At 37.9% G+C, this 25,877-nt stretch overlaps 1 protein-coding gene across 2 annotated transcripts in view; it reads right to left on the bottom strand.

The window, feature by feature from the left end:
* Nucleotides 1–25,877, bottom strand: part of LOC100449428 (protein CASC2) — a 162,750-nt gene that overhangs the window by 70,130 nt on the left and 66,743 nt on the right. The gene's annotated exons all lie outside the window — the stretch shown is intronic.

The raw sequence follows: 25,877 nt of genomic DNA, 5'->3' as shown, positions 1-25,877 counted from the left end.
CTCATGGGAATGGGAGATGGGCCTGGGTGGGGAGGGGCTCCAGAGTCCTCACCAGGAGGCAAGTGTAGGGTATAGTCCCCTATCACACCCAGATATTGAATGATGCTCTGTGCATAAAGCAAGGAGAAAGAAAGAGTAGCCAGTTCCTTGTCAACTATATGGGACTGTAAGTGGGAAAATGAGTCATCTCCAGGAACTAGAACAGGACTATACCACATACCAATGTGGTGTCCGACTCCATATACTCATTTGGTACAATAATTCAAAACTGAAAAATTAATTTAAAAAGTGATTCTAGAGCAACAAATTCTATGGGTACCTACAGAAATAAAAGCTAAACCACTGTGTGAGGATACTTTTACAAAATAGTAATGAGACTTCCAGGAAAACAACCACTACTGGCTGGGTGCAGTGGCTCACGCCTGTAATCCCAGCACTTTGGAAGGCTGAGGTGGGTGGATCACCTGAGGTCAGGAGTTCGAGACCAGCCTTGCCAACCCCATCTCTACAAAAATACAAAAATTAGCTGGGCATAGTGGTGGGTACCTGTAATCCCAGCTACTCAGGAGGCTGAGGTGGGAGAATCGCTTGAACCCAGGAGGTGGAGGTTGCAGTAAGCCAAGATCATGCCACTGCACTCCAGCCTGGGTGACAGAGCGAGACTCCATCTCAAAAACAAACAAACAAACAAACATACACTACTAAAGATGATTTCACAACAGAAAATTACAAACCACATGGGGAAATGAACCACGATGGAGGAAGATGAGACCACATAACCATGGGAATTATGCACTCCAAATACTGGATATAAAATAATAATTTGAAATAATCTTGAGAATATTCAAGGAGTTAAGGAAGTCAAAGAAGCCATAAGATATAAGCAGAGCACTATTGAGAGAGACAGAGAGAGACAAAGAGAGAGAGAGAGAGAGAGAGACAGAGAGTCAGAGACAGAGAGACAGAGAGAAGGCAGGTTTGAAAATAACCAAAAATGGGCCGGGCGTGGCGGCTCATGCCTGTAATCCCAGCACTTTGGAAGGCCAAGGCAGGTGGATCATGAGGTCAGGAGTTCAAGACCAGCCTGGCCAAGATGGTGAAACCCCGTCTCTACTAAAAATACAAAAAATTAGCCAGGAGTGGTGGCGGGCATCTGTAATCACAACTACTCGGGAGACTGAGGCAGAGAATTGCTTGAACCCAGGAGGTAGAGGTTGTAGTGAGCCGAAATCATGCCACTGCACTCCAGCCTGGGTGAAAGAGTGAGACTCTGTCTCAAAAAATAATAAATAAATAATAATAAATAAATAAATAAATAAGAAATAAATAAAAATGAAAATAACCAAAATGGAAATTTCAAAAACAAACCCATTCAATTTACAGGATAAATATATTAGCCACAGCTATACCAAAACTCATATCCAGAAAACTGATAGTGTAAAAACCAGTTATATGATTATAAAGCAATTGAGTCACAAATCCAGTATAAAAAGATAGTTTCAAACATTGGAAATGAAAAAAAGGTCAATCATAAATCATCCATATATTATACAAAAAAAATGGAAATTATGAAATATTCAGATATAAATAATAGCAAAATTCTCCTTATAAAAACAGGTGGGATACAACTTAAAGAAATGCTTAACGTGAAATGTGTAGTCTTAAGCATATTTATTGAAAAATAAGAAAGAATGGGGATAAGCAGGAGCGATTTCATTTAAAAAGCCAAAAAAATTAAAAAAAATAAAAGCAGAATTAATGAAATAGAACACCAAGGAAAAAGAATCAAGATTATCAACAAAAAACATTAGCTGCTTTAATAAGTATTAATAAAATAGGCAAATATATATAAAGATTGTTCAAAGCAAAAAGAAAGCACAAATAATATTAAGAATCAAAAAGAGTATGCATCTACAGATGGAGATATTTAAAATTATATGAAGATACTACAAAAACTGTATGCCAACAAATTAGAAAGAAATAGATAAAATAAGTAATTTTCTTTAAGAATGCAAAGTATTTGAACATATCATACTCTACAAGCAAAATCCAAGGTACTCTATAGACAAATGATTAAAAGAAATAAGAGAGCTTAGTGGGGTTGTTGACTACAAGATCAAAATATACAAAAAAGTCACTTTTCAATATACAACAACTAACCAATTGGAATATGAAATAGAACAAAATCATGGCATTTACAATGACAGTAAAATCTATAAGGAACCTGGGAATAAATGAAACAAAGATGTATAATAAGGTCACAGAGAAAAGGGGAGGCACCACTGAAGAATATAGAAAAGCTGTGATCAAGTGAAATCCATGTTAATAGATTCACAGACTCAATATTATAAAGATAACAATTTCCGATCTTCATCAAAACTCCAATGGGATATCTCAGTCCACTAGGGCAATCACTCCAAGTTCATTCAAAAAGTAAAGATCCAAGAATAATGAAGAAACTCCTAGAAGTGTAAGAGGGAGGGAAAGTGGGAATAACAAGAAGAAAAGATTTGTTATACTGAATATTAAGTCTATTGTAAGTTATAGTAAGTAAAACAGTTTGGAGGTGGTAGGGGACTTGTAAACAGATTGATAGATTGGAAAGCATGAAACAGAGCAGAGCATAAATGAGAACTTGGAATGTGACCAATGTGACATTGCAAACATCAGGAAAATGATGGACTGTACAGTTAATAATGTTAGGGATAGCTGCATGTCTGTGTTATTAAAAATGATCTTTACCTCATGCCATACAGAAAAACTAAATTCCAGATAAAGAATGAACATAAAATTACAAAACTATACAAACCACAAATATAAAATATAGTCAAATGCCTTTAGAGTAGGAAAGCATTTCTTAATGACGAGTACAAAAAGCACAATATATTAAGAATAGGATAATAAATTTGGCCAAATCAAAAAATAAAACATCTACAAGATTAAAGACATCATAAACAAAGTTAGAAGGCCAGCTTTTGACTAGGAAGTCTTTTCTATACATATGACAAGAAAATCCTTAGTGTTCAGAATAACCTACCAATCAACAAGAAAAAAAAAAACCCTCCAATAGAAAAAATGGCTTAATAATATGAACAGGCAATTCATGAAAGATAAAATTTAAATAGCCAAGAAACACTTAAAATTTTCCATTAACTCACTAGTAATTACAGAAATGAAATTAAAATAATAATTAGACACCATTTCAGATTAGCAAAAATGTCAAAGTTTGACATATCTAAGCACTGGTGAGGATGTTGAGAAATACTGCTGATGTAAATTTAAAAAATCACTTTAGAGAGCAGTTTGTTAGTATCAGGTAAAACTCAAGAGGTCCATCCCCTAAGATCTAGCAACCCAATTTTTAGAGACACTCTTGTATATGCATACAAAGAATGTTCATTGCAGTATGTTTATCAGTAAAAGCTTAGAAATGACTAAATATTCACAAGTAATTAATAAATAAATTGTGGTGTAGTCATACATTGAAATAAAATCAGAACTAAAATAAATGAACTGTATCTAGATGCCCTGATATGGTTTGGCTGTGTCCCCACCCAAATCTCATCTTGAATTAAAATTCCCACAATTCCCAGGTGCCTGGGAGGAACCCAGTGGGAGGTGATTGAATTACAGGGGTACGTCTTTCCTGTGCTGTTCTTGTGATAGTGAATTAGTCTCACGAGATCCGATAATTTTAAAAAGGGGAGTTTCCCTACACAAGCTCTCTTCTCTTGTCTGCTGCCATGTGAGATGTGCCTTTCACTTTCTGCCATGGTTGTGAGGCCTCCCCAGCCATATGAGACTGTGAGTTCAATAAACCTCTTTCTTTTGTAAATTGCCCAGTCTTTGGTATGTCTTTATCAGCAGTGTGAAAATGGACTAATACATGCTCCATTATGAATTTATCTCAAAAACAAAACAATAAGTAAAAAGAGACAAGATTATATAATGTCAGATATAGTATGATAGCACTTATTTATGAAGTTTGGAAAACATCAAGCTGACATTCTATGTATCATTTTTTATATATAGCAGCTGCATAGTAATAGTATTAAAACACAGACTCAAAGTATATGCACCAAGTTCTTTTCAATGGCTGTATCTCAGGAGCAAGGGACAAAGATTATAGACCTGAGAGGCTTTTGGTTTCATCTGTAATGTTCTTTTTCATACACACACACACAGTAAAAATGACAAAATGTTATTTCTGGGTGATAAATACATAGACATTTTTCACATTATGCTTTTTACATTTCTATTTTTATTTTACAATTAAAATAAGCAAAATAGAATGTTGTTTTGATTGCACTTCTTTGCTTATTAGAAAGCTGAAAAGTTTTAAAATATGCTATCAGCCATTTCTACTTTTTCCAATGGAATTGTTTGTTAATATCCTTGGTCTCTCTTTTACTGGAGTTGTTTCAGGTTTTTTTTTTAAAGTCGATTGTAAATAATATTTTTTCTATTTTAGATAAGGTAACCCTTTGGCCGTCATGCAGATTGAAAATATCTTTTCAGTCTATTGTTTGCTCTTACTTTTATTTAGGTTATTTACTGACTTTCAGAAACTTACAAATTTTATGTAATCACATCTATCAACCTTTTAATTGTTTTCACAAGATCTTTCTAAACAGTCATCTAAATCCTCATCTCATGTTTTTAGGACTTAAACATTTAAGTATCTGAAACATGATAATCACTATATTGATATTTATTATTGGATAGAATCTTTAATATGGATAGAATTTAGGTTGATACATGTCATAAGGTAGGAATCTAAGTTTATTTTTTCAAACAACAGTTAGCAGTTCATTCAGCACCATTCATATCAATTTTTAAAATAGTGCTAATTTTTCACATGTACTCTGTTCCATATACAATCTCTTTCTGAGTTAGCTATTCTGTTTTATTTATCTGTCTTGCCTATTTTGGTACCACATTCCTAATTGTTGTAGCTTCACAGTGTATTTTAATAGCTGGAAGGTCAACTTCCTCTTCTTTTTCTATCAGTTGTTTTTGTTTATTCTTACGCATTTATTCTTCTAATGAATTTTAAATCAATATGTTAAGTCCTCCCACCCCAAATGCTGTTGGGATTTAATTGGAATAGAGTTTTATTTATTGATTAACTTGAGAAGTGTCCTCATCTGTACAATCTTGCACCATCCCACCCAGGAACAAGGCATTGCTCTCCATCTATTGAGGTCTGTTTTAGGCCTCCCTTCAAGTTTGGTGGTTTTTCACCAAACAGATCCTGCACGAGTAAATATTTGTTCATATATATATATATATATATACACATATATATATACACATATATATACACATATATATATACACATATATATATACATATATATATACACATATATATACATATATATATATACACAAAATATGAGCTTCTTTTATTATCCTTTCATAATAAATATTGCTAAATAAAGCAAAGCTATATTTATATTTGTTTTACAATCAGGTCTCTTACTGAACTTAATTGTAACAGATTTTTCAGACTATTCTTTTAGAATTTATAAATGTGTCATTTATAAATGATGAAAATTGTTTTCTAATGAACTCATTTTTTAAATTTTGTTTTATTGCACTAACTAAAACATCCAGCGGCTATCTTTGTTTTCACCCCTATTTCAATGGAAATGTCTCTACTATAGTACCATTAATACGATGATGACTAGTGTTTCAGAAGAGTTATTAAGTATAACTATTGATCTTTGCCAGATATTTTTTGGTATCTGTTGAGATGGCCATGTGATGTTAATCCTTTGATCAACTGATGCACTCTATTATAGTCATGTATTTCTCAGTATTAAACCTATTATATATTCCTGGAATAAATTACACTTGATCATTTTTTAATATATTGCTGAAATTAAGGTTTTGATTTTCTTTACACCTCATAAGTTATTAGTATAGAACTTTTAATTTCAAGAGTTTATAAGAATTTTGATTGAAGCATTTGCTATTAACATTTTGATTTAATCGCATTGTAGCCAGAGGAGGTAGACTACACTACTTCAACTTTTAGAAATTTATTGATGTTTTCATTTGGGACTAATACAGAGTCAATATCTGTCAATGTTTTATGGGTGTACACACACAAAAAAGGTCATTCTTTTAGGTTAAAGTTATACATATAGCTATTAAGTCAATCATGTAATTACATTGTTCAGATCCCTAAATTATTATTTATATAAAGTATTGAGAAAAAAATATGCAAAACATTTTCTCTACTAATATATTTATGTTCAATATTCCCTATATTTAACAAGTTCTGTGTTATATATCTTTTTTTATATACTTTAAGTTCTTTTTTCAAAAAAAGTACCCTCCTATTTAATGTTTTGTCTGTACTGAATTTTATTTTACATGACTCTTCTAGGTACTTCGGAGCTTTGGCATCTGTACATTCTAAATTAAGTCGCTCAGCCTCCTGCATGGGACTTGCAAAGAGGTGAGGAACAATGGACACAAAATTCCCACACGTGCCTCTCTCCCGCTTCCATGCTTGTGATGGAACGGTGGTTCTCAAACTTCCACATGCATCAGAAGGCCCTGGAGGGCTTCTTACAACACAGATTGGGGAACCACCCCAGAGTTTTTGATTCAGTAGATCTGCAGGGAGGCCTGAGGAACTGCCATTTTAACAAGTCCCCAAGTGATGCTGATGCTGGTCCGAGGACCACACTTTAAGGACCGTTCTTATTTAGGAAAGGGCTAAGAAGTCCTCGAGGTGATGTGTCAGGGGTTAGGACTTCTTTGGAGAGAGTTGGTGGGGGTGCAGTTTGCCCTCATCCTCCGGGGAAGTGCTGCTCCATCACTCAGAGGGTTGACTGGGACCCCTCTGTGCTTCCTGCCCAGGAAACACGAAGTCAAGAGCCTGTGGCTGAGGGTGCCCTTACCGGGGGGGACAGCCTGTGGTCAGTACTGTCAGGGGGACATCCTAAACCTCCAGACTTGGGCAGTGAACAGACATGGGCAGTGTGTTCCTGAGAGCCAGATGTGGACATGCAGAAAGGAGCTGGACTTGGGTCTTACAGCAACGTCCACTGAGGGACCAAAATGGCCCCAGCAGAGAGGGACAACTCCAAAACCCAGGGAAGTTTTATCTGTGTTGTCTTTTTGTCTGTATGAACCATGATTTCTTTCTTTTTTTTTCCCGAATAATCTGGAATACATATATAGAGCTTATGTTAAACAGTATCAGCAGTTGTTTTAAAATAAAAAAAAACTTGACTGACTTCCTGTTTCTGGATTTTAATAATTAAACACTATCCATGGGTATCCTCATTTTCTATCTTTATGCAGAATTAGGAAAGCAGCATATAATTAACTTCTTTTTTCTGCTCCAATCGTTGTTTACAGTATATATATTTCCTTTCACAAATTATCACATTTGCATTTATTTGTAATTATATTCACAAAGTTATTTACTTTTAATGCAGTTAATTCATACCAATACTTTCTTATTTATGTGATTTATAAGTTCCTTTCTTAGCTGTAGAACATCTTTAAGGTTCTTGGTTTGTTTGTTTGGGGAGGATTCTTCTGGGTTTGCTTTTGGTTTTTCAGGAAGGTTTCATAGATACATTAGGGACATCTGCACAAGAGGCCATCTGTACCCTGGCATCTGGTTTTACTCCTGTTTCTAAAGGGACTTGGCCCATCTTTTACCATCAATTCTCTGTGCTTGAAATCTTTATTTTGAGTCATCTTGGTGGGCTAAATTTCATCATGAATTTTTTTTTTTTTTTTTTTTTTAGATGGAGTCTCGCTCTGTCGCCCAGGCTAGAGTGCAGTGGCGCAATCTCGGCTCACTGCAAGCTCCTCCTACCGGGTTCACGCCATTCTCCTGCCTCAGCCTCCTGAGTAGCTGGGACTACAGGCGCCCGCCACCACGCCCGGCTAATTTTTTGTATTTTTAGTAGAGACGGGGTTCCTCCACGTTAGCCAGGATGGTCTCGATCTCCTGACCTCGTGATCCGCCTGCCTCGGCCTCCCAAAGTGCTGGGATTACAGGCGTGAACCACCGCGCCCGGCCCATCATAAGTATTTTTTTAAGAGGGATTCTGGTGTTCCAATATCTGCCTGTTTCCAGACAGTTTCGATGGGTACAGTATTCATGGGTCTTTCTTGCTCTTGGATCATGCTGTACACCGTTCCATCTTCCTCTGGCAGTGAATGCTGCTGTGGCCAAGTCTGAGACTGGTTGGATTTCCCTGTGCCACTCCCATCCTGTGGAGAAGTTCCCCTTTCTTTATCTTTGAAATTAAGTAATTCATCCAGACAAATACGGATTCTCCATGATCTTCAAAGAGCTTTACTTTTATTAAACCTCTGAATGTTCTAGGCTCTGAACAGTACTATAGGTTGCAGAATCTCTCGCTTTTCCCCGTCCACCTTCACATTCTGCTCTGCCTCCTACAGATTAGGGCAATCTGCCAAGATTTCCTCTGGCCTGCAGCACCTCTGAGAGGAGAGTTGTGACTTGCAGCTTGCTTCTCTCTAGTCCCTCACTTTATGCCTAGCATAAGTTCCTTGAAGCTTGTAGCATTTTGATTGCACGTGTCTCTGTCAGAATGAATGCAGGTTCCCCCACTGTTGCTTCCCTTTATGTTTTCTATTAGCTGACATGTTTGCTACAAACTTAAACTACAATATGAATATTCTAGCATAGCTCATTATTCTGTTGATGAGGTTTTCTAGACATTTTCTTCATTTCAATTTCTATTTACTCGCCGTCTTTCAGACATTCCTAGTTCCAAATAAAAGTGAAAAAAAAAATTATGCAATTTGACTCTGCTTGCTATAAGAGAAGTTTTGCCCATTCATCTTATCTTCTACCCATTCATTCAACTGGGGGACAGGCACTGTGCTAAACATTGGGAATAATAAGGTAAAGCCCAAAACTTAGCTAAGGAAAAAGACAAATGCATTAAAAAATTAAAATACCACATGTTAAACTCTATTAGAGAATTTAAGAATTTTAATTTATCCTAAGAGCAGTAGGATTGTACTGGAAGGAGAGGTTCATTCTGTCTAGGGGGATCTGGGAAAAAAAGTGACATTTATTGAGTACTTATAATATACCAGACACTATATTAGCATTTTAATTGTATTATCACATTTAATCTTCAAATATGCCTATGAGACAAGTATTGTTACATCCTTTTTACAGCTGAGGAAACCAAGGTTTATTTAGGGGCATTAAGTAATTTCAGCACAAATGGTTAATTGCAGAAAAGTCTTCGATTCCAGCTCCATCTAACTGCAAAACCTGAGGTCTTTCCAATACAGAGATTGAGTCATCTTGGAAGGTGAAGGGAGACTTTAGAGGGAACTCTGTGTGGGCACATGCACATGTGTATGTAAGCGGAGGTGTGGAGGTGAGTGGGCAAACCTGTGGTTTTTATGTGCTTGGTTATATTTGGCCTTTATGCTCATGTACAATTCAGAATTATGAATTTCATCTTATCTTAGAAATAAATGATGGGATCAACATTATTCCTTTAAAGCATTGATCATTTACAAATTTTAGATCCATTCAGTGATCCTGGGAAAGAGGCTGGGTTTTATTTATGTCTGAAAAGTTGACATACCTGGAATATGAAACCATGGCTAGGTTAGAAGACTGAATTCCAAATCTTGCAATTTAGAAGTATCCAGGACATCCCCTATTCTGGTCCCCAGATATTAGAGGAATTGGTGGCTCGAGTGAGGAATGTTCACAGTCAGAATCCTGAGGAATGCATGGCCCCGTTTTTTTTCAAAATGAACTACTTGAAATTAATTTCTATAAAAAGATTAACAACTCAAATTTAATTAAATCCCATATTTTAAGTCTTAGAATAATATTGTTTAAGAAATACTTAATCATTTTATTTTGTTGTGTTGGATTAGCTGTTTAAAGACAAAAGACTCCAGGCTCCAATTAGCTGCTGCCAAAAATTAATTTAAGTAACCTAATTGACTACTTGCTTTAAGCTACATAGTCTTGGTGCTTAAATAATTTAATTCCTTGCAAAAGTGGGTATGAGCTTTATACCCTCTTATAAAACAATATTAGATCAATCTATTGCCAAATACTGAATATCTACCCAGTTAAGCTCTGCCCTGGCATTTGGTGTGCCCACAACACACATTGTCAGCTTTCACACAGGTGTCCAGAAATGTTTGCTTCTGATTAGTGGAGGATACAAACAAAACCAAGACCCTGCCATGCCCTCAGTAAGCTCACATTTGGGAGAAACAAGATCTGAAGGAGATATAAAAGGTAACGTATGATTAAAAATTAAATGGATGACTCAGACCATGAATTCAGAGGAGAGGGAGCGAGACTGCTATCAATGTAAAGGTTGAGAGAGCTTCGTCGAAAAGAAACAAATTGATCAGGCTGTGTTTCTTGGCTTTGAAAGGAGAGAGAAGGAAACAATAGGAAGAGAGGGAAGCGAGAAAGTGGAGAGAAAAAATAATGTGCCATTTGGAGCTTAATACATACTCTCTTATGCTGTTAGCTATTTTCTATGTGCCTATGACTTGACTCTCCAACTGAAGGGAGGAATTGTACAGAACGATGATGATGATGATGACGACAATGCTAACACTTACTGAGCTCTTACTATGACCTGTGGAGCCAGCCAAACACTTTACATATATTATCTCATCTGGTCTTCACAACAACTCTATGAGGAGACATATACCAAATAAGCTCTAAGAGGTTCAGTAACCTGCTCTGATCACTTATCTACAAAAACACAAAGCAGGAAGCCGAATCCAAGCCATCAAATTTCAGGGCTGGTAGTCTCACTGGCTGAGTGGTTCTTTGACTTTCCTAAAGCTGTTAATATAGGGTCTTATACAAAAAGGTGCCTGGTATATTTCCATATATTGATTTGCTGACTCACTGAAGTGAAGGATATTTGATGAAGAGCAATACAGAGGGAAAGGAAAAGTCAGATAAGAACGGATTCTGGAGGGCTCTGAAAGCCAGGTCGAGGGATTAGAAAACAAGGAGTCTTCAGAGATGCTGGAGCTGAGTTTGGACAAAAGGCCACCTTTCAGGCCCTGGCTTTGTCATTCAATTGTCCTCTCTATAGATCACTCTTTGCCTCCATACAAAGGGAGCAGATAAAAAAAAATCTACTCTTGGTAAATAATAACAACAGCTCCTTTGGGTGGGGTGTCTCTTCCCAGTTTCCAAAGCGTTTCACTGCAGTGCCCTGAACAGGCTCCATCTCTGGCTTCTAACAGTCTTTTTTTCCCCTAGATTCAATTTCTTGAAAGAGGGAGAAACTCTCCTACCTTTCTGTTTCTCTCATGGAATAATCTAATCATGCTTTGAGTTTACCTGAATAGTTGTTTTTTCCCAAATAGTTTACAAGTTCGTGTCAATCATTTGGGTCACTTATTATTTCATTCAATAAATATTTACTGAGGGCTTACTATAGGTCAGTTTAGAGACACAAAATTAAGCAAGAGAGACCCAGTGCTTGCTCTTGTTGAGTTCTTGGTCTAGCTGGGAATACAAGCATTAACCAAAGAATTACAATCTAGAGTGATGATTGTTTGGAAGCAGAAATGCAGGGGCCCTGGGGTAGCTTATGATGGGAGGGGGACCAAGGAAGTTAGGAAGGAACTGGCTTCCTGCTGGAAGTGCCATTTAAATTAAACCATGGAGGAAAATTGAGACATGAGTAAACTAAGGAGGGGTGTGTGTGTGTGTGTGTGTGTGTGTGTGTGTGCGCGCGCGCCTGTGTGAGAGAGAGAGAGAGAGCATGGTGAATGCAAGAGGAAGCTGTTTGGATGTTTGGAGGCAGAAGAAGTGGCAGATGGAGGAAGGGGAAGGGAGGTTTTGTGTGTTTCAGGCAAGGAGAAAAGTCTGTACAAAGGCCCGAGCATGAGATAGAGCCCCAGTGTGTTCAAAGGTCTAAGAAAAGTCTAGTGATGGAGGCAGTAGGTGTGAGAGAGCAAAGGTGTGAGTGGTTTGAAAGTGTTTGAACAGGTTGGTGAGGCCAGCATCTACAGGGATTATAAACCATATAAAATGGGTTGGGCTTGATTTTCAGGTCATGGGAAGGCATTGAAGGGCTTCTGGCTGGGGTGACATGATCAAATTTGCATTTTTTAGCATCCTTGACTATTTGAAAGGAGAATGGCTAGAAAGATGTGAATGAATGGAAACAATGGAGAGCAGGCAGGAGGCTGTTGCAATCATTCATGGAAGAGACACTGGGGGCATAGGGGACAGAAAAAGTGGCTGGAGCCCAGGCAAGGTTAGGGTTAACAGGAAGTGATGACAGATTATGCAGGAGAGGAGTCCCTGATACCTCCTAGATTTCTAGATCAAGGAACTGGCTCTTCACACTTTGCACGTCATCTCATTGCTTGTGTATCTCTCCATCTTCCTCCTGCATGCAGGAGAGAGCCACCCAGAAGCGTGCAGCAGGAAGATGGGCCATTTGCCTAAGAATTCATGCTTGCTGAAATATTAACTAGCTAGTAGTTTCCTCTGGTGATCCCTAAAAATTCTTATTTAGGAATTTATTATCCAGGAAATGAGAATATTCTGTACTTTCCTTTCAAAGGACCCTCCATAAGGCAGAGACTTACTGAAAGCAAGCTTTATACATTCCTGGTGTCTTTCCACCCATTGAGATCAAAGTCCTCAAGAGTCATTGGTTTGGGTTACAATGACCATTCAGAGTTTAAGTAAAAATTAATGAAGCACACATTTTTGTTCAATGTAAGGAAGGACTTTTCAAAAAGGAAATGAGCTGCCTCAGGGGCAAGCGCTGTTCACTCCTAAGGACTAAGCTCAAATATCACCTCCTAAGATGCCAGCCCAGAGTCCGCCAGGCAGAGTTCAACATTCCATTCTCCTTGCCCCTGCACATTGTTTATTCCTCCACCATCATGCTCACTTCCTCTTATTATACCTTATTACAAAAGACTGTGAATACGGTAAAGTTTTGGGAATTTACATACAGAAATAAGTAGCATTTCTATACCCCAATAAAAATCCAGCCGAGGACCAAATTGAGAAGGCAATCCCAATTACATTAGATACCAAAAAATATATATTTAACCAAGGAGGTGAAAGATCTCTATAAGGAGAACTACAAAACACTGATGAGAAATTATAGATGACACAAACAAATGGAATAACATCCCGTGCCAAGAATTGGAAGAATCAATACAATTAAAATGACCATGCTGCCCAAATAATTTACAGATTCAACACAATTCCTATCAAATTACCAATGTCATTTTTCACAGAATTAGAAAAAACTATTCTATAATTCATATAAAACAAAACAAAACAAAAACCCAAATAGCTAAAACAATCCTAAGCAAAAAGAGCAAAGCTGGAGGCATCACATTACCTGACTTCAAAGTACACTACAAGGCCATAGTAACCCAAACAGCACAGTACTGGTATAAAAATACATAGATCAGTGGAACAGATGAGAGAACCCAGAAATAAAGCCACATATTTACAGCCAACTGATCTTAGACAAAGTTAAAAAAAACTTCACTGGGGAAAGGACATCCTATGCAATACATGGTGCTGGGACAATTGGATAGCCATATGCAGAAGGATGAAACTGGACCCATACTTGTCACCATCTACAAAAATTGACTCAAAGTGGATTAAAGACTTAAAGGAAAGACCTGAAACTATAAAAATCCTAGAAGAAAACCCAGGAAAACTTGTTCTGGACATTGGCCTAGGCAAAGAATTTATGATCAAGTTCTCAAAAGCAAACACAACAACAAAAGTAGACAAATTGGGACTTAATTAAACTAAAAAGCTTTTGCACAGCAAAAGAATCAGCAAGGTAAACAGACAACCTAAGGATGGGAAAAAATATTTGCAAACTACACATCTGACAAACGGCTAATATTCAGAAACTACAAGAAACTCAAACAACTCAACAAGGAAAGAGAAACCAAATAACCCCAATACAAAGTGGGCAAAGGACATAAGCAGAGAGAAGATATACATCGGCCAAAAAACATATGGAAAAAATGCTCAACAGCACTAATTATCACAGAATACAAATTAAAGCAACAGTAAGATACCATTTTACACCAGTCAGAATGGCTATTATTAAAAAGTCAAAAAGCAACACAGTTGGCAAGGATGTGGGGAAAAGAGAATGCTTGTACACTATTAGTGGGAATGGATATGAGTTCAACCTTTATGGAAAACAGTGTGGAGAATCCACAAAGAAGAAAAAAAATAGAACTACTCTTTGATCCAGCAATCTCATAACTGGTATATACCCAAAGGGAAAGAAAACACTATATCAAAAAGTTATCTGCATTTGTATGTTTATCACAGCACTATTCACAATAGGAACATGGAATCAACCTAAGGTCAACCTAAGTGCCCATGAGTGGAGGACTGAATGAAGAAAATGTGGCATTATATATATATATATATGAATACTATGCAGCCATAAAACAGAATGAAATCATGTCTTTTGTAGTGACATGGATGGAACTGGAGGCCCTTATCCTAAGTGAAACAACTCAAAACAGAAAATCAAGTACTGCATGTTCTCACTTACAAGAAGTGGGAGCTAAAGAGTAGGTACAAACGGACATACAGAGTGGAGTAATACACGTTGGAAACTACAAAGATGGGAGGATGGGAGAGCAGCTGAGGGGTGGAAAAATTACCTATTGGGTACAGTATTAGTCTGTTCTCACACTGCTATAAAGAACTACCTGGGACTGGGTAATTTATGAAGAAAAGAGGTTTAATTGACTCACAGTTCTACAGGCTTAACAGGAAGCATGACTGGGAGGCCTCAGGAAACTTACACTCAGGGGAAGAGGAAGCAAGCACCTTCTTCACATGACAGCAGGAGAGAGAGAGCAAAGGGGAAAGTGCCACACACTTTTAAACCACCAGATCTCGTGAGGACTCACTCACTGTCACAAGAACAACAAGGAGGAAATCTGCCCCATGATCTACTCACTTCCCAACAGGCCCTTCCTCCAATTCAACATGAGATTTGGGCAGGGACACAAATCCAAACTGTATCAGGTACAGAGTTCACCATTCAGGTGATGGATGCACTAAACACCCAGACTTCACCACTCTGCAATATATGCCTGGAAGATATCCGCACTTGTACCCCCTAAATATATAATAATTAAAAAAAAAGTTAAAAGACCGTGAATACCTATTTGTATCCACATTGTGCCCTGGCATATAGAAGGCACTCAAATATTGACTGTATGAGTGAGTGAATGAATGAATGAGTGACGTTAGTTTAAAGACTGAGTGATTCCCACACAGCTGTGATGTGAAGAAATTCAAGTAACAGCTAAGGGGTTGGAATGATAAGACTTTCAAGATCTCTTTTATAGAAGCCAGCACCCTTCTTAGCCATGAGCAGCCTCCATTCTTACATTGAAGCCCTCACCCCTTGTGATCATGAGCCAATGCCACAGAAACCTTCTCTGATCTTCCGGAACCTGAGCCTGAATCTCCCCACTTGCTGCCTCACTTGTAAAGCTTTCACTTCATAATCAGTTTTTATTACCAATTTGGATTTGACAATAAGGGCAGTCCTTTTTTCTCCTGCAAGTGGGTGCCAGGGACACTGTTTCACTCCTCTTTGCTCTGTACTTTTCAATCAAGGACTGATTTCCCCCACACACACCTAAGCCTGGTCTCAGCATACAGAACCCAGGTAAGAGCCCCAGCTCTCTTCTAAGAAAAGAGTTTAAATATGTTTCGGGTCACAGTCTCTGAGAGCTACATTAAAATGCATGTTGAAAATGTTTACTTAATAGTCAAGCCTCTAAGTCAAGTCAGTATGTTCCTTTACAAATGTTTTCCTACAAGTATTATAGGAAATTTCAGCAGAAGAAGCATTTTTGACATAACCAGGTGTATTAGTTTTCTGTGGTTGCTATAACAAATTATCACAAACTAGGTGGCTTAAAACAACAGAAATGTATTCTCTTACAGTTCTGGTGGCTTAAAGTCTGAAATCCAGATGTTGGCTGGGCCACATTCCCTCTGAAGGCTCTAGGGGAAAACCTGTTCTGTGCCTCTTCTGACTTCTGGTTCCAAGCATTCCTTGGCTTGTGGCTGCATCACTCCAATCTCTGTCTCCATGGTTGCATCACCTCCTCCTCCCTCCATCTCAAAACTCCCTCTGCCTCTCTCCTATGAGGATACATTTGATTGCATTTAAGGTCTACCCAGATAATTTAGGATACATTCTGTCTCTCAAGATCTTTAACTTGATTACATTTTTTTTTTTTGGCCATACATGGTAATACTCATGCTTCTGCCACGTAAGGTAACATTCGTAGGTTCCAGGGTTTAGGATATGGACATATCTTTTTTTTGGGGGGGGGCACCATTCAGCCTACTACATCAGGTAACACTTATTTTACCCTATTCATTTTGGAAGATGTTAATGTTATTGTAAAGGCCACTGTATGTTAGCGCTGATGAGCCACTGAGAAAACAGGTGAAGAAGCCTGAGCCCAGGAAGGTTCAGGGGCTTGCCAAAGGTTATACAATAGTACAGGTGGAACCAGAGAGAGCACTCCAAGCATCCAGTCCAGGGAACTTGAGGGTCATATCATGCAATAATCCCAGAAGCAGTGGTATACATGTGTGCATGTAGTTCAGAAAAATTAATCCTTGCATCGTGTTTGCATGGGTGACAGTGTGACCTTATAAGAGAAAAGCCACGGGAAACAAAACAAGTCTGAAGCTGTTTCACTTGTTATCATCCCTTCATCATTGGTGACAAATAAAAGAAAAATGGTCAGATAGCCCACTCTGTGGTACTTAAGAGTGATGTGAACAATTCCACAGAATAAATGTGTCCAGAGAAGCAGAGCTTATTGTTTTCATAGAAAAGGGCATGGAGGGCTCTAGAAATAAACCAGCATAGGCTTGAATTATGGTTCCTCCACTCCAATGGTGGATCTCCAGTAAAGTGATGAACACCTTCTGCAAATGGAAAATATTAATCACAGTGCATTTCTCCAAGACTCAAATATAAAAAATGCATAAAGCACCAAGAACGATGACTGGCGTGTAGCAGGCCTTTGACCAGCAATGGCATCATCATCCCTATGTTGGTACATGGAAGGGGGAAAATAAGTCCTTTGTAAATAAGTTAGGTGTGCTTATCTAGAGAAAACAAGAAACCTAAGGCCAGATTTGGCAAAATATTTGGCAACTCATCTTAACAGACTATTTTCTTATTACCAAATCATAAAAATTTGGCTGGCTATTTTTAGAACTGAAATTATTTTAAAACTTCCTAGGTCTTAAGGACTCTTGGGCCATATTTGTTCTTCAAAAAAAATGTAACATGCTTATTTCAACAAAACTTCATTGAATGCTTAGCATGTGCAAAGAATTATACTCTGGGACTTATAAGTGCCAATTTTAAAATTATATCGAGGGCAGAGAGCTATTCAACCAAACAAGCGAGGGTTGTAAGTGTGCCTAGATGTTCCACTTAAGGATAGAATAACTAACAAAATTGTCAAGCACATGACTTTTGTGGAAGTCATTGTTCCTGCTTTTGCCTGCCACAGAATAAGGGCAAGATCACCATATATTTAATAAAAATGCTGCAGGATCAGATGAGAATCTCAGGTTAAAGACTACTACATAACTTAACATAGTGAAAAACAAATACAGCATGGTTTTTAAACAAGGTAAGAAAATCAAAACAGCACAAAATTGGAAATAAATAATTGAATTCATTTCAAAGGAGGCAATCTGAAACAGCAAAGAGCACGGCTTTGAAGTCAGGCATAGTTGGGTTTGAGTCCTGTCTGTTGCTCCCTGGTAAGACTAAAGAAAAGTTACTTCTTCCTGGGCCTTATTCTCCTCATCAGTAAATGGAGATAAAAATGGCTGCTCCATAGGATTGCTGGGAAGATTAAAATCGTGCTGAGGATTAGGCTTACTGAGTATCTGGTACAGAGTAAGTGCTCAATGAATGTTGTCAATTTATAAAATTAAGAATTGGTAGCAAAGTTGCTTCATTAAAGGAAGCATCGCACCAATATTTGCATCTAAAGAAAGAAAAGCATCTATCTTTATTATTTATGTTGAGGTTTATTTTATGTTTCTATTTTATTTGTGTTAGTGCACATTGTTGACAGTTACAAGGATCTGTTTCAGTGTCTGTTTCATTTCTGTATTTATTTCCTACCCACACAGAAGTACATATCCAGAAAGAGAGACTCACACGCTCACCTTCGCGCATGCCACAGCGGAATTTCCTGTTAGCTCTTTGCATGAGAAACCAAACTCATCCAAATGTTAGGTGAAAATACCCTGATAGAGCTCTCCTCCGACATTCTTCCATTTTACACCCAAAAAGAAGTCAGCCTACATTGTCGTTTACTGTAAACCCTGGCAAAGAGTTCAGAATTATCTTAGAAGAAAACGTGTTTTTTTTTTTAATTTTCATAGTTTGGGTTTTGTGGAAGACAGCCTCAGTGTTCAATGCAATAGCTTTAGCTATTTTTTTTTGATAGAACTACATCCCCAAGTGTGAGTTAATCTTTACTTCCCCATGGTCCTTGGACAGAAATAGAATGAATAAATCAACAAGTTTCATTTTGACCCATTCATCATAATTACCACTTGCACAAACACTTATATTAAGGTTACTCAAAAGGAAAAACCCAGTTAACTTGAGGAACAGCTCTATCCATTTTGTTTTTATAACTGGTACCTATTTAATAATAAGAATTAGTAGCTTATTTGTATTTGGGGGCAGAGATAAAGGGAGAAATGAGTGTGTTAGAGTAATAACGTAATGGGAAAGTTAAAAAAGTTACCCCAGGGCCTTTGCTTTGAATAAGAGAGGAATAAATTGCAGACTGCCTTCCTTCTACCTGTGGAGGTTGGTAGACTAGTCAAAAATTGCCTAAGAACACAAACTAGAGCAAATGAGATGGACAATAAAATTATAAAACTTCTGTTAATGTTTTGCCTTGCTAAAGGTATGGGATCTTTTGTATAGGAAAACACTTTTCTGGGCTTTCTTTGGTGGTTAAAAGTTTAGAAGGAGACAGTTGATACAAAAGGCCCAGATTACATTACATAATAAAGCTTAAACAATGCAGCACGGAGATGCTTCTCAGAAGCTGGAAAGCAAAGAAGCTCTGGAGAGGTGATTTCTCTTATCTGGGAGGAGAGGAGAGGGAACACCCAGGCAACGTAGTGATTTTCCAAGCAGACCCCAAGAAGGAAGATGACCAGGGAGACATTCCTAGGAACAGGATGGCATAGGGGCTTTTAAGAAACAATGATGACTGCAGTTTAATTTTAAGCTGTTTCTTGCATAGGATTGCAATCCCCTCTAATATTTTCAACCTCTATAAACATCTACTTCATGCATCACCCTTAAGTTTGTGGTGCTTCGGAGAATAAAGAAGCGACAGGGACCAAACTTGAGGTTAGGTGGGTAGAAAGAAGATAGCAACCAGAAGAAGCAAGATGAGAATTCAATGGGAGCAGGAATCTGGAGGGAAAACCTAGTGCATTGTGGTTCTATAGGATGCTCAAGAAATGTTCATTGAATGAATGAATGCATGAATTAATGAATTCCTGGAAACTTTGGGACAGGAATGCTTGACTTCCAAGAGCCTGTAGGATGGGAAAGTATTGAGCCATTTATTTGGATATTAATAAAAAGAATGCTCTTAGAAGCTTGTAGTACTTGAGAACATCCAGGCTAAAAATGGCTAAGACCTAGATGTTGGGAAATCGTCAATAGGAAGTTGAGGATGATTTAAGGTTGAAGACGAGAAGGATGAGAAGTTGTGATGCCTGTTCTAGCAAACTGTGCTTTGTATTTCTGCATTTTGCGTACTTGTTTTTGGGAGGAAGATGAGGAAAATTTTTCTTAGATTTTTTTTAAAAACTCTTAATTACATTTAAAAGAGAGAGTCCCACTTCCATTAGTAAGGACAAATACTTGATGACATTTTATTCCTCTCAAACAAAAGTTGTCATCACACACAAAAAAAAGGTATCATGTGACATCTAAGATAAGGTAAACAGGAGTCATTAAATCTCATAGCCTTGGAGTCACGAGAATTTGGTTGGGCATCTGTTTAAAGTCATAAGGGCATTCCATGAAACCATCTAAAAGGGGAGAACATGGAAAAAACAGCTGATTTGTCAACCCAACTTCTTCATAATGACAGAATATACGAAGCTGCCGTGTTTGTTCTGTATCCTAGAACTATGGTACTTGGCTAACCCCAGGCCACTGGCTCAACAGAATCATGGCATTACATTCCTTGATTCAATGAATATGATATTCTCAAACTAGCAAACACTGTGTTCTCCACTAAAATTACCTTAAAGTAAAACATATGCAGGGTGGGATGAATTAATGGCTGACAGTATTAACTATTAAATTCCTAGATTCAAACAATACAATTGCCTAATTTTTACCTATTAAAAGTAGGCAATTGTTGTTTTGCACTCAAAAACTCAGAAGAAGGAAAACAAGACTTCCTTTAGCACTGCAGTTTTCAACCAGGGACAATTTTATCCGCCAGGGGACATTTGGTAATATCTGGAGACAATTTCGGTTGTCATGCTTGAGGGGTTGCTCCTGGTATCTAGTGGGCAGAGGCCAGGGAAGATGCTAAACATTCTACTATGCACACAACAGCCCCCACAACAAAGAATTATCCCCCCCTTTATGTCAATATTGCTGAGGTTGAGAACCCTGCCTTAGCACTAAATGCTTGAGGTGCTTTCAATCATTCTTCACTTAACAAGCAACATTTACTAAAGCTTACTGTGTGTCTGATGTGGCCCAGGTACTGTGAGTTCAGAGTCCTGCTCTTGAGAAACTCACCGTCTCCAAGGAGAAGCAGGTAAGAATGGAGGCAATTACAAAGAGGAAAATGTATTAGTAATGGTATATCTGACATATTTTAGTAACACAGACCAGGGAGAGAGAAGTTGACAATGAGAAGTTGAGTGTTTTTAGGAATTGCATTGCTACCATTAATTAATTTATTTATACAATAAAACTTATTAAACAGCCAAAATGTGCCATGCTTAGTGCTATCTGGTCATAATATTGTTCTGTGAGTCCCTGACTTGTAATTTTAGAGGTGGAGGAAGTCAAGCTCTCTAAACACATTTGATTGGAAACTTTATGTCGATAGATACAAAGTGGTTTTCCTTGAACAAAAATAGCGATATTAAAACAAATTTCCTGATCTCCTGGGCTCCTTGGATTGGCCTCAGCACTGCCCAGGATAGGGGCAGAAGATGAAATGGATGCCAATAGGTGGAATGCCAGGTCTCCTATCCTCACCTCTGCCACCTCACTTCAAAAAAAGCAGCTCTGCTTCTTACCTGTGTGTCTATAATGAAGCACATTAAGAGATATTTTTTAAAAAAATTTTCAAGTATTGGTTTAAGGAATTCACGTTGCCACGTTAGAAATCAAGAATGACATTGATTTGAGTTTTAAGGACAACATATTATAGTGGGAAGGATATGACACAGGCTGGTGGGAAGGCTGAGTGGAGTTTAACTCTGCTGCTGCTGAGTTGAGTGACCTTGGGCAAGGAGTTTTATCTCTCCAGGCCTCAGTTTCTTCATCTGCAAAAGGTAATGATTATTCTAGATCATTTCTGAGGTCACTCTCAGCTGTAAGATGCTGTTATTTATGTAATTATTATGTAATTACCACACAGGGTCCACTATTGTGTAATTGTATGAAATAAGCAGACTGAGAAAGTGTTACACACACAAGGGTAAATAAAACCCTTGACCTGAAGGTTAGTTGGAGTGGTGATGGGAGTCCTTTCCAAAGAGAATGGGAACTTCCAGTTTGAATCCATGTAGTAAGCTGGCATATAAAAAATTAAGACCTCCCAGTCTACCAAGTTCAAGGTCTGAGAAACATCCTTGGATCTTTCATTGTTCTCATTAAACATCCAAACGAAGAAAGAATTCATTTCTCTCAAGGTTACATGTAAGAGCCTAGTTCCCCTTCTCCTTTACCTTGACAGGTTGCATAGCTTCATTAAGTAATATAACTCTGCTTGCAACTGCATTGACTTCAGCATATCAGATAAGCATGTTTCTAATAATGAGAAATATCATCCCTTTCATTAATTCTTTCATTCATTCAGCAAAGATGTATTGAACACTTGCTATGAGCCATATAGGTTGTGTTCTCTTATTCCTATGATCACCCCTTAAAGATGAAGATGATTTAAAAATGCTGATCACTGGTCCTTCCTGCCATCTGTGTTGTCCAGAAGCATTCCATTTTCTGACACCACAAGTCACTGAACCTTAGCATTGCAACTTTCCCAGCATTTTCCCTTTTTGTGTTTTATAACTCTATGAAGTCACATCTCCCCCAGGCTATTGGAACACAGAGCTCAGCTGAGCCTGAAATCTACTGAGAGAGAAGAAATTAGAAAAGGAGGAGAGGGGAAGTTAATGGCAAAAGCTATTCACATGGCACCACCCCCACAGGTCCAACAGGTTCTGTGATATCCTTACAAGCCTGGTTAGTGAGGCATGCTGCCTCGGGGAGGTACCGGGACAGCCAGTTTCTCTAAAGGCCCCGCCAGGCCAAACTTCCTGGAGAAAAACTCACTATCCATAAAACAAATTTTGAGTAACACCAAAGTGCACAGTGACCCATAGCTTTCTTCTTCTGAACAAATTGTTTAAAGACCAAGATGTGTTGGGGGAGATACCGGGCACTGGAGAATTAGCAGCAGGTGCTATTTATAGAGCCACTGTGCTCGGCAGAGGTCCCTCTGCCCAGGGAAAGCCATTAATCTTCCCCAGCAAAAGAAAAAAGAAGTAATAAACTTAATAATGATTTAGAGTAAAGGAGGGAGAGAAAGCACTGAGGCTAATACCAAGGTGGATCTAAGCCAAGAGATTAGTTTCTCTCAGTGGAAAACAACATGCACACTCACGCGCACACACACAGACACACACACGTGTGCATGTGCACACATGCACTCTCAGTAATGCAGGCCTGGTTCCCTCCTGCCTCCCAAAAACCGATCACTGCTGCTCAGCCTCTTAAAAAAGCAGTTAAATGGCTTTTCTTTTTGGGAGGCTGACAGACAAATGTCTCTAAATAGCGCACTGCTGCAAAGAGCACTCTAGATATGCCATGCTAAAGCAGAAAAGTGGAGGGATCCAAGGTTTATTAAACCTTACAACACTGTCACTCACTGCTATGACAGTGAATTAATTCCTGGGTGATGTCCTTTATCAACAAAAAGTGTCAGGATATATTTTTAAAGCATTCATATTTTATCATAGTTTAACTCATGTTCCGGTGGGGAGCCTTAAGAGGTCATGAGGAGCTTGAGAAAATGATTTCTGTTTTCATACATAAAAGAGGGTCCACCTGGTATATCAGCATTCAAATTCCTATTCAGTAAAAGGTATTTTGCATTAGGAAATTCTCTCTTTCTCTTAGGGTTCTCATGGATTGCAAACATAAACTATAAAGAGCAAAACGTGCAAAAAAATAACTTTTTTCCAGGAAAGATGCATGAAAATAAATATGCTTCCAAAGGAAGTGACTGTCGTCATTTGGGTCTTTAATGTTCTCGGAGAGTGCCAGTTAGCGGGAAGTATTTTCATTGCAAACAATTCTGCCTTTTTAAATGTTAAGTATCCTTTATTCCTGGACACCAACCAGAGACAATGGAAAGAAAGAAGACCTGGGCATCCAGGCAGAAAACAGGCCTTGTAACGCAGCCAAAATGAATTTAGAATTCTTGTGTGATACAATGTTAAGGCAGGAGTGTTGAGTAGAAATGTGTAATGAACTCCAAGTGGCTGCCTTTCAGATCTCAAGAGCTGAAACTGACTTGACGCCGGAGACCGCTGCTTCCCCTGCTCAAGTATTCAAGTGACTATGGCACCCAGGAATAACAATGAGAACGGCACAAAGACCACCACTTCAGAATGGCGTTCATGGATGGAGATGGGCCAAGTGTGCAGGGCAACAGACCCCCAAAGCACTTTGTGTGTGACAACTTCAAATTTTTGATAGAACTAGGTGTTGAAAAAAAAATTAGGGATGGATGGCAATTGAATAATTCTGTGTCCCTTTGGGGAAGCTCTCAGGATGTAAGAACACTAGAGCTTTCACATTAATATCACATAATGGGAAGAGCATATTACAGGGTTTTATTAAGTGAAATTTGTCTTATTGGACATAGAGTTGTCACTTTGTTGACTCAATTCTTAGCTATATGAAAAATACCATCTAATAATTTATTTATGATAATAATGCCTATCATCTCAATTACTGTTCATCAGGACACACTTGTAAAGCAGATCTTGCAGGTATTATTATCCCCATTCTGCAACAGGAAAACTGCAGTGTAGAGAATTAAGTGCTCTGTGTGAATAGGGTAGTAGCAGAACCCATGCTGGACCATTTTACTTATCAATATGTCATAGCAAATTTAACGTGGAACACAAAGTCTCTAAACGACTCTGACAGTCTCTAAATATAGTTATGGTGTCACTGGGCCAACTGGTTGGAACACAATGCTAATAAGGCAAAGATAATAGGAACTGTAGGTTGAACTGTAAAAAGGAAAAACTAATCTTGCTCCATTTCATGGCCACAGACCACATCCTAACTCTTGAGTTACTTCACAAATATATACTCAGGAGTAAAAGTATTTGAGATAGGGAAAGAAGAAAAATACGCTAGCAAAGACTCCTTATCAAAAATGGGGGAAGATTAAAAAATCAAGATAATTTTAGATTATTTATAGGTCAGTGATGAATTTCATAATGGAAGATATCACATCACCGTAAGGTAGCAAACGTATAACTATATTTGAACCTTTCTACCCATATAAGAGGACAGAACACCACATCAAGAATACAGTCACCACCTGCTACCACCCAGATTTTGTGCTTCACACATCCACCAACTTACAGTTACTCTGGTTCTTTGCACCGTCACTACCCAAAGAATGGAATTCACATAAGGCAGAATTATCTTTGTTCTCATGTAAGGTGGTTTAGAACTTTCTCCTTCTAAGAGTTTCAACAATGATAGGAACCCACGACCTAATTTTACAGTTCACATTATAGTGAGACTCCATCTATTTCTAGTCCACAGTGCCATTGACATCCTGTTCCATTTTTCTTTGACAGCTCTTTTATTTTCTGTGTAATGACCAATGCCTCTAATTTGCATTTTCCTGTTGTTGAAAATACCCTTTAAAAAACTTGCTTAGTAAAAAGAAACGTTCCAGAAACTAGTTAATGATGGGCAGAAGCATTTCCATGTTTATTTCCTCTGATAAAAAATGATGTTTCTAAACACATTTTTAAGGGCTATCAATTAACAAGCCACACCCAAATTCCATCATGTGGGTTTTGTTTCGTTGGGTTGCGTTTTGTGGGCTCCTTTGACCTGAAGATGATTCTGAGCAATATGCATTTCACCTACTCAGTTCTGAGTGATGCCAGATTCTATTAGCAGGAGAAAGAAAAAGTGGAGAGGGATGAAATGGTAATACACTTTGGATACGAGAATTATATGGAATTACAGAACAGCTTTATTCTAGAAGAAAACCACAATGATGGTTCAAAATAACAACATAATGTATGAAACTTTGACAACTCATTTTTAAAATGTTCTATCTCTTCCTGGAGTATAAAATTAGCTAGAGACAGTGAGCAGATTAGCCTCTATAGTTTTTAGTACTAAGTTACTTAACTGCTATGTGATATTGTGTCAACAAGCTTTTGTGACCATATAAAATGAATAATGTTTTGCATAAAAGTTTTCTCATTTACTTTTCAG

The sequence above is a fragment of the Pongo abelii genome, chromosome 8 (assembly GCF_028885655.2).
Source record: "Pongo abelii isolate AG06213 chromosome 8, NHGRI_mPonAbe1-v2.0_pri, whole genome shotgun sequence".
Classification (NCBI taxonomy): domain Eukaryota; kingdom Metazoa; phylum Chordata; class Mammalia; order Primates; family Hominidae; genus Pongo; species Pongo abelii.
This window is presented reverse-complemented; position numbering and strand designations above follow the sequence as displayed.